This window comes from Nicotiana attenuata, chromosome 7 (genome assembly GCF_001879085.1).
Source record: "Nicotiana attenuata strain UT chromosome 7, NIATTr2, whole genome shotgun sequence".
Taxonomy (NCBI): domain Eukaryota; kingdom Viridiplantae; phylum Streptophyta; class Magnoliopsida; order Solanales; family Solanaceae; genus Nicotiana; species Nicotiana attenuata.
Genome location: NC_031995.1, coordinates 27,787,479 through 27,798,440, shown reverse-complemented (window position 1 = coordinate 27,798,440; position 10,962 = coordinate 27,787,479).

Genomic DNA, 10,962 nt, shown 5'->3' with positions numbered 1-10,962 from the left:
AGGAGTTACAAGGAAAGTTTGGATGGTTTGGTAGGTGATTCAAATGGAAGGAGTTCATCTAGTGAACTAATTACTAGTAGGGCTTCTCATGGACATTACTATGATGATTATGGGGTAGAGAAGTGTTGGAGCAAATTCATTGTAAGTGTTGATGGACATAAAGGCTACACTTTACTAGTAAATGAAAGTGATACCAATTTCATTAGTCCTACTTTGGTAGAAAGGTTGGGAATTCATTGTAGAAATAAGGTAGCGCCTAACCATAAGGATGGAGTATGGATTATTAAAGTGGGTCGAGTTCTTATTTCCCATGGAGATTATGAAGAATATATGTGGTGTGACGTCTACCCTTTACGTGGATGTAATATAGTATTTGGGGATCCTTGATTTCATAATAAGGAACTTGAATATGATGAAAGGACGGGAAGATACTATCTTGGAATGAATGGAAGATGGTATGACTTCATTCTTTTTAGTCAAGAAAGGGAAGCATTGGCTAGAAGGCAAGTCAAGAATGAAGGTTTGAAGGTTGATGAAAAATAAGATGCTTCTAACATAGACAAATTGAAACTTGAGGTCAAGAGTCTTCCCCATGACTCAATGGGAACTCTTGAAACCTATTGTACTCCCAGTTTATAAAAATGAGAGAGAAAAGATAGAGAGGAGTAAGAGAAAGAAAAGTGGCAATCCTAAAAAGGAAAAATGAGAGTATGAGTTGCAAAATACGAGTGGATTGTCACAAGGAAAAAATGATGGTAGGCTAGAAATCCAAGTTTTTGCCTACTTTGCACCTCTTATTTGCTACACTTTAATTGTATTTGATCTAAAATATGGACAATTTATACTCATTACGTATTTTCTATTGTGTAGGTTGCTATTCCAAGTTAAGGTGTATTTTTGAAGCTAAAATAATTATAAAAGGACTTTGAAGTCTGAGTAAAAGTCCAAGGATTAAATTGGGATCGCGTTCGGAGGTCGAAAACTGAGTATGTACAAGAAAAATGAAAGAAAAATTACATAGAGATGAAATAGTGCTGCCACATTGGGCAGGCCAATGTATGGACGTGGTGACTATGCAATGCAATGTTGTAGCAGAAGGCAACAAAACTAAAGCCTTTGATAATGAGGCTTAATATCACGTGCCTAATGACGCGAGTGACGAGGAGTTAGACAAAATTCCATCGGGCAGTAACTTTGCCAACCTTTCTAAAGAATCCTACTAATGCGACGCACAGCGCGTCGCTTAGAGCGGCGCGCTTGTGCGCTTTTTTGCGTTGTTATCTCGATTCGTCTTGGAAAGGTTTTCTCGATCCAGGTCCGTCCTTACTCGCTATAAATACACTGGAAACATAATTTTTGAGCGACTTTTGACCTTGGAAGCTTTGGGAGAGTATTGGAGGCTACAGGATACATGATTTCATCATCTTTCCATCAATTCAATACGGGAGTTTGGATTGTAACATTAGATTGATGCTTTCTCGCTCTTTAATTATATTTGTGATGACTTCCTCCATAATTATGGAGTAATTTACCATAGGGTTTGACATGATTTGGTGAATTGATTGTTTTTTATGAATTTGATTACTGCTTAATTGCTTGAATTTATTGGAGGAGCTTTAATATAGTTGTGATTTTATTCTTTATAGTGTTTAATCGAAAGAGGAATATCTTATTGAATATTATTGCAGCGTATGCCTTAATTTATTTTGGTGATTCTTCGAAGTAATCGAGAGATCTTTTTGAGTTACCGTTTAAATTAAGATCAAGAAATATTCGTGAGAAGTTTCTTTTAGATCATTCCTACCAATAGATTCTTGCAAGTTTCATCGCACTTCACATTAGTTTATTCGCAAGATTTAGATTTAATCGAGATAGGTGTCTGAATCGGAAGTATAAGCTATTCATCTATTGAATTTATGAGAATCGATAGAACCTCAAGAGTTAAAAATAACAGTATCATATCTAGAATAACAACCTTGCACCTACCATGTCGAAACCCTTATTTCTCACATTGATAAGAACCCAACTCTGTTAATCTCTAGTTCTTTGTAGTCAATTGTCAATTGCTTTACTTTAGTAGTTAATCGCAGTTCGTAATCACTCAAAATCAAGTTTTGATCGTCCTGAATAACGTTAAACTAGAACTTACTAGAGCATTGTTTAAATTCAATCCTTGTGGAGACGATAATTTAACTATACTATCTTTGGTTAGCGAGCATCAATTTTGTATTGTATTTTGCGCTCGTCAAATTTTGGCGTCGTTGCCATGGATTGGCAATCACTAGTATTGGTGCTAATTTAGGAATTTATTTTATTTTATTCTTCGTGGTTTTCTCTTCCGTATGCAGGCAACATGTTAAGTTCATTGGTGTATGACTCGATCTTCTTCAAAATAAGTAATACCCTAAAACTGGAGTTCGAAAAACACCTGCGGCAACTGAGAAAAGAGAAAGAACTCACCTGGAAATTCTTGGGGCAATCCTCAACCCAACAGAACATGGCTAAGAATGGTGAGCAGTTAGTTGATTTGGCTGCACGGGAAGCAGCCCAACAGGAAGCAGCTGCACGAGCAAGTGCCGAAGTAGCTCTTAGAGCTGATGAAACGGTTAATGGGAATGACAGACAAAGATTTAACCTGAACCGACCTCTGTTGAAGAAGAATTTGAAAATAATATGCCTAGGCCTGGACGATCACTGGGAGACTACGCCAGGTCAGTCTACAACCAAGGAGTATCTAGTGTGAGACCCTCTCCAATCGCAACAAATAATTTTGAGATCAAGAAAGGGCTGCTTCAGACCATTCAAAATAATTGTGTCTTCCGTGGCAAACCCAAAGAAGATCCAAATACTCATTTGATGGATTTTGATGAGATTATGAATACCTTCCAGCACAACGGGGTAGCGAAAGATGCTACTTAAGGACATTTCCCTTTTCACTGAGGGACTGTGCTAAGCACTGATTGCGAAGTTTGCCGACTGGGTCAATTCAAACTTGAGAAGATATGATAAGGAAGTTCCTTCAAAAATATTTTTCAACTGCAAAAACAGGAAAAATTCGAAGAGAGATCCACAACTTTGAGCAAAAAGAGATAGAAACGATGTATGAAGCATGAGAAAGATTTAAGGATATTATGAGAAGATGTCAACATCGTAGAGTAGACTGTGGATGAAACTCCAAGATTTCAGGGATGGTCTGACACCCTCTGGAAGGAGGATGCTAAACAATGCAGTTGGAGGTCCTCTAATGAAGAAAACTCCTGAGGAGATTGTTGCAATTCTGAATGATCTGAAGATGCAAATCAATGGCCTACAGATGATAACCATAGAAGAAAATAAGCGGGGGTGCACTAGTAGACTCTAACACATCAGTGCAAGCCCAGCTAGACACCATGGCCAGAGAAATAAGAAGTTAACATTGGCCAAGGTATAGAGTGAGCCGCAAGCAGCATGTGACTTTTGTGGAATGGGACACCCTACACATGAGTGTCAAACGTCAGCTGAAGTAGTAAATTCATTGGGGAGCTTTGACAGAGGCAACTACCAAAGCGGCAACAATTTTAACTCTATGGGACAGAGGCACCCAGGTTTCTCTTGGAGTTCACCAGGTGGTAGTGCAAATGCATGGCAACAAAATAACTCCAGACCCTAGGGACAGGGAGCTCTAGGTTTTCAAAATCAGCAGCGGCATCAATATCATCCTCCACAGTCTAATCAGTCTAGCATGGAAGATTTGATGAAGGCCTTTATTATTAAGACAGATGAGAGGCTTGAGACCCGTGGCACAACTATCAAGGAACATGGCACGGCCATTTGAAACTTGAAAAGACAGGTGCGACAATTAGCTAATCTATTGTCTGAAAGGGTTCTAGGAACTCTCCTTACTGATACTGAGAGAAATTCAAAAGAGACAATAAATGCAGCGTCTTTGAGGAGTGAGCACGTATTGGAGGATCCCAGAGCAAACTAAAAGGATGAGATGATTGAAAGACAGGTGGAGATTGTGGAGGAGCAGAAAATTGACAACATTCAAGAAGGTGTTGGGATGGTGGATAATGGTCTGAAAAAGAAGAACAAGATTAGAGCTCAGAAGAAGAAGGAAGATGGAATTTCAATTAATGACGAGACTGAGGAGAGCAAATACATGCATGCTCTACCTTTCCCCCAGAAGCAAAGAAGAGAAAAGCTGGACAAATAATTCGGACGCTTTCTAGAAGTGCTCAAGCAAGTGCATGTGAATATACCTTTCACCGAAGTGCTCTCATAGATGCCAGTTTATGCCAAATTTTTCAAGAAATATTGTCCAAAAAGTGAAAAGTGGAAGAGATATTAGTTGTCAAGCTCACAGAGCATTTTAGTGCCATTTTGCAAAATAAGCTCCCTCAAAAGTGTGGAGATCCAGGGAGTTTTACTATACCTTACTCTTTAGGAAGTACTAAGTTTGAAAAATCTTTGTGTGATTTAGGTGCTTCCATTAACCTTATGCCTTTATCTATTTTTAGGAAATTAAAAGGAGAGATTGGAGAAATCAGGTCGATACTTGTGTCCTTGCAACTGGGGGATCACACCACAATCATACCTGAAGGAATAGTGAAAGATGTGCAAGTTCGGGTGGACGAATTTGTGTTCCCTATGGACTTCATTGTGGTGGATACAGAGGATAATAGGGAGGTCCCTCTAATTTTAGGAAGACCCTTCTTGGCTAGGGGTAGAGCAATTCTGGACATTCAGGAAAGGCAGCTCATGCTTAGAGTAGGGGAATAGAGGGTGGTCTTCAAGATGGAAGGAGCAATGGGGGCCCTAAAGGAGCGAACTAGAGAGAGTAAAACTGATAAGTGTGGGGTATACCCAAAGAAGGAAAAAAAGAACTCTCAGCATGGATGTGCGCATTGGGTCGGGCATGCAAAGAAGATCCCGACTTCAATTTAGACCCCGACTAGATGAATCAGGGGAGTTTTCTTTACCTCTTGCTTTTTATTTGTGTGTCAACGGGACATGCCACAATTTAAAGTGTAGGGTGGGGATGTAAATATGTACATGTATGTTTGTTTTCTTGTGTTTTTTTTGGATTTTTTTTGACTTTTCTCGACGATGTATTTCCTCGACTGTCTTCTTGAGAATCAAGTCGAAAAAAAAATATTTTGTTTTTCTTAGGTAGTGTAACAATTCCACCTTGATTTTTCTTTGTGCCGCGATTCTTTTTCAAGGGTTTTGTTTGAACCGGGTGTAGTTAATTTTTCTTTTGTTAAGGAATAGTGAAGTACTATGCTATGATATTAAATGGAGATGACTTTTCTTGACTTTGTTGTGCCTTGAGAGCGGTGAGTGCCTTAATAGTGACGCCTAGGCTCAGTTCTTGACTCATATATAAGTGTCTTAAATTGTTTGATTTCACTTTGCTTAACTGCTTTGACTAGAAAGTCGGGATAGATCCGATCCTACTTAAGTTATATGCCAATGTGTATGCGAGAATTTTGTGAAATTCTATGCATGTCAGTTGATGTCTAGTACTTACCCCGTGTGTTTGCAAAGCGAAATAGCAGTCTTGTTCAGTCCAGGATGTGATAGAGGCATTTTTTTGTTGAGCCACATATATGCTTTTACCCACCTAATTAATGTGTATCTTAGTTAGCCCCTTTGAGCCTGTAATCCTATTTTCTTTGGCAACCACACTACAAGCCTAACCCCTTTTTGTTTGAACCTTTTACCTCTCTTGAGCATTTAAATATTTATGAGCTTGTTAAAAGCTAAGTGGAGTATGGTTAGGTTTTGAGTGGAACTGAGAAAAAAAGGAGAAATGTGCAATGTTTGCGAAAAATTGTGAGAGTCACTTATAGAGAATTAAAAAGAAAAAAATGAGTTTGCTTGAAAAAAAATGATTCTGGGCTAGTGGCAGTTCTCATCTTGTTTGCGCTTAAAGATATGGGGAGCTTGATGCTATTATGTGTGAGGGGTGGGATTTGGTTCAAAATAAGTGTGGGATTTAGATTGTGAATTATATGTATTAAAGTGCTTAGGGAGGTGTAGTCACTATACTAAATGTATCCCACCCATCCCACAACCTACATTACAACCAATTAAGGGCTAGCATATAATGCATCTTCTGTGGCATATAAAATTTATTTCTGAGAATGAACGAATCCTTTCTATTGTTGAGTTTGTAATTGTTCTTGAACTTGATTGTACACAGAACTACTATTTATTGTTTGTGTGAGGGCACATGACTTGTAAAGAAAGGTAAAGTCTTTGACATCTGTGTTAGAGTAAGTGAGCAAGGTGTGAAAAATACGTGGTGCTTGTGAGTTGAGTCTTGAGGCTAAGATGTTACGACATGATGCTTAGTCTGTTTTAAATATTCTTGGCATGATGAGTTAGGGAGGTTGTTTGATGAGAAGGTCGTGTCTATGTGAAGTGTATTTTGGTTGCTCGTATTGCTCGAGGACGAGAAATGGTCTAAGTGTGGGTGTTGGCTAGAAATACGAGTTTTAGGCTAATTTGCATATATTATTTGATACACTTTAATTGTATTTGTGCTAAAATATGAACAATTTATACTCATTACGTATTTTCTGTTGTGCAGGTTGCGATTCCAAGTTAAGGTGTATTTTTGGAGCTAAAATAATTATAAAAAGACTTTAAAATCTGAGAAAAAGTCCAATGATTAAATCGGGATGGTGTTCAGAGATCGAAAAAAGTTTGTACAAGAAAAATGAAAGAAAAAATTATGTAGAGATGAAATAGCGCTTCCACGTTGGGCAGGACAATGTATGGATGTGGTGCCTATGAAATGCAATGTTGTAGCAGAAGGCAACAAAACTAAAGCCTTTGATAATGAGGCTTAATATCACGTGCCTAATGATGTGAGTGACGAGGAGTTAGACAAAATTCCATCGGGCAATAACTTTGCCAACCTTTTTGAAGAATCCTACTAATGCGACGCACAGCACGTTGCTCGTGGCGGCGCGTTTGTGCGTATTTTTGCACTGTTATCTCAGTTTGTCTCGGAAAGGTTTTTCTGATCCAGATCCGTCCATACTCGGTATAAATACATTGTAAACATAGTTTTTGAGGGACTTTTGATCTTGGAAGCTTTGGAAGAGCATTGGAGGCTACAAGACACATGATTTCATCATCTTTCCATCAATTCAGTATGGGAGTTTGGATTGTAACATTAGATTTATGCTTTCTCACTCTTTAATTATATTTGTGATGACTTCCTCGATAATTATGGAGTAATTTACCTTAGAGTTTCACATGATTTAGTGAATTGGTTGTTGTTTATGGATTTGATTACTGCTTAATTGTTTGAATTTATTGGAGGAGCTTTAATATAGTTGTGATTTTATTCTTTATAGTGCTTAATCGAAAGAGGAACATCTTATTGAATATTATTGCAGGGTATCCTTTAGTTTATTTTGGTGATTCTTCGAAGTAATAGAGAAAGATCTTTGAGTTACTGCTTAAATTAAGATTGAGAAATATTCGCGAGAAGTTTCTCTTAAATCATTCCTACCAATAGATTCTTGCAAGTTTCACCGCACTTTACATTAGTTTATATGAAAGATTTAAATTTAATCGAGAGAGGAGTCTGAATCGAAAGTATAAGCAATTCACCTATTGAATTCGTGAGAATCGATACAATCCCAAGAGTGAAATATAACAGTATCATATCCAGAATAACAACCTTGCACCTATCATATCAAAACCCTTATTTCTCACATTGATAAGAACCCAACTCTGCTAATCTCTAGCTCTTTGTAGTCAATATTTAATTGCTTTACTTTAGTAGTTAATTGTAGTTCGTAATCATTCAAAATTAAATTTTGATCGTCCTGAATAGCGTTAAACCAGAAATTACGAGAGCATTGTTTAAATCCAATCCCTGTATAGACGATAATTTAACTATATTATCTTTGGCTAGCGAGCATCAATTTCGTATTGTGTTTTGCGCTTGTCAGAAAATTGAGAAGAAAAATTAAGAGAGTGAGAGCAAAAGAGATGAGATAACAGAAAAATAAGAGAATGTGAATGATAATAGGTGAATTTAACTATAATTAAGCCCTAAAGAACCACCTTCTTGTATAGTTTTGATGATAAAAGTGATAACAAAATGCTCTGATTAGTGCTTTTAATGCTTTGAGGTGATATATGACAAGAGAAGGCTATGGAGCACTTTTGGGATCAAATATGGAGAAAAAAGAGGCCAATCGTAAAATTTTGCCAAGTGAACCAAGCGAAGCAGCTCAAGCCAGGCCTGAAGAAGGACTGCCGCGGTTCCACCGCGACGGCGGCAGAACCGCGGTAGAAGACTGTCGCGGATAAGTTGAGATTCAGAGAAGGTGTGTGGCCGCGGTTTGACCGCGACCGCGGCAGAACCGCGGCAGAGGCGGAAAAGTTCAGGGACTTAAGTGCAAAACACGGGATTTTTAGCCCAAAAACCCTATTTTAAATACTAGACTTCGCCCAAAGGAGGCAAGAATTGTATTGGAGAATATTTTAGCAAGCAAAACAATTGTGAGAGATCACCTAAAACATCATATCTTCTTCTTCTTCTTTAATTTTTCTTGCAATTATGATTATGAATATTGTTCTAGTTTATTTACCCATAGTCATGAACAGCTAAATCTTTTGTCTAGGGTTTTGATGGAACCTATTGAGGGATGAACTTCTTGTTTATGTGAATACAGTTTGGCAGTTTAATTTCTAATTGTTCAACTACGTGTTTGTTGTAGTTAATTGACAGGATCCTCAATTAGCTGTGCCTATTTAGTGTGCATATCTCGGGAGAGAGTGCATATTTAAGTGAATGTTGAACAACACCACTCCCAAAGTATAAGAGGGATCTATAACTGCGGGTTTAAAGGCAGGATTAGGAATAACAAAGCCTTGGGTGCAATCTTAAGTGAACTGTGATAAATAAAGCTAGCTAGTGTATCTCGGGAGAGTGCAATTAGTAAATTACTGTGAATACTCGGGAGAGATTTATGGTAAGAAGAGCGTTCATGATTGATAGAATGTGTTGGTGAATTTGTATGAAGCATAAACAGAAGGAATTCCATCAATAGGGAAAATCATTACCTTAGCGCTTTCTCATTATTGTTTACAGCCTAGCATCTTTAATTTGCAGCTATTAGTTACTGTTAATCTTAGTTATTAAAAACACCATCAACTGTGATTCTCAACGTTTGGAAAATTGATTCTAAAGAGTTTAGTAGGTCTAAAGATAGTGATTGATAGGTTAATTCTCTATGGATTCGACTCTGGGCACAATACTCAGGTTATATTTGCAACGTCCGCATTGTCCTTTTTATAAGGCATAGTTGGGCGTGATCAGTGAATGAGAGTATATGTTATTCTAACTCTAATCTTTCTAACTCTTCTTCCTTTAGTTGTGTGGATTCTTTTATAGGCAATTGTGAAGATGAGTCAATTGAGGATATAACACGGGAAGAACTTCATAACTTGGACAATGCAAAAGAAGTTGAAGTTTCTTCATCAAATAAGCAAGTGAGCTTAATTTTGGAAGGCCAAGGTAAAAAAGTTTCTATAGTTGCTTATCAAGGTAAAATGGCTAATCCCAACTCTCTAGTTACTTCAAATGACAATGTCACTGACTTGATTGTGAGCAACAGTCTAACTACTTGTGATATTGATGATTCTTTACTTTATGTTGACATGCAAAAGGAAAGTTGTGACCATACTCTAGTTGAATATGATTTTGGAGCTAAAATTGTCATTGATTATGAACTTGAAAATCTTCAAACTAGTATTATGGCATTGGTTGGAAATCATAATTTTGAAGGCGTTTCCTTGAATGTTTTCCATGAAAATAAATTTATTTCTTCTTTAGCAACAAGAAACACTTTTGAGAGTGAAAATTTGAGAGAGGATAAAAGTCTCTTTGCTAGTGAGTTTTATTGTTTGAATTCTTTATATTGTGAAGTTATGTATTGGTTGTATAGTCAAACAAGTGTGGACATGAGTTTTTGTGAAAGTAAATTGATGAGCTTTGTGGATCCATCTTTGGATAATTGTTCTAGTTTGCAAGTAAGTCAAGAAACTTGTGTGTTTGAGAGTGAACTTGAGTCTTTCAAGTTTGATGTGATGATTCTTGCTTATATTTACTTGGTGCAATTGACAAGGATGAATATACTTGTTTGAACAACCTAACTCCTTCTTTCTTTATTGTGAAAGATATCAATGGAGAAATTTCTTGTTCCTTTAAAGAGGAAAATTCTAATGAGGAGTTAACTTGTTCCTTTGAGAAGGAAAGTCCTAGTGTCATTCTCAAGAATGAAGAGGTTTTTGATAAAAAGGAGAGTGAGCTAATTGATGCTATCTTTAGTGCTAATATCTCTTCTTTAAGCTTTGAGGATAGTTTTGTCAAGCTTTGTACATGCTTCTAGGATGCAATGTTAAAATGACCAATTTGAAGCTCGGAATAAGTTCTTTGATTTTAAATACGATAAATCTTCTTGTGGTGACTTAACTAATGTCTGAAGTTCCTTTGTGAAGGATAATCAAATGGGCAACCATAAAAGAGATAGATGCCTGAAGCTACAATTTGGGCCAACGAAAGGTTTTGAAACTTTAATGCTTATCCAAGGCAACAATGTTATGTTTGATTGGTTAGTGCTTATTTTTGGGCTTTCTAAAGGTATGGAGGTAAGTGGCTATACCCTTGACTTTCATAGTAGCAACTTTGTATTTCTTGACTATGATTTGTGGAAGTTGCTATTATATTTATGCTGGGAGTTGCCAAGTGACCAATTTAGATATAATTTGGGAACAATATTTGTGTTTGATCCCGGTGATTCACTCTATGATTATGGCTTACGTTTGAACCAAGTGACTATTATAGTTGGGAGAAGTGTTCTATATTGATCTTAAGTATGCTTGATTATACTTCAAGAGTGTTCACTTTGAAACATGTGGTAAAGATCTTAGAATTAAATTGGTACATGT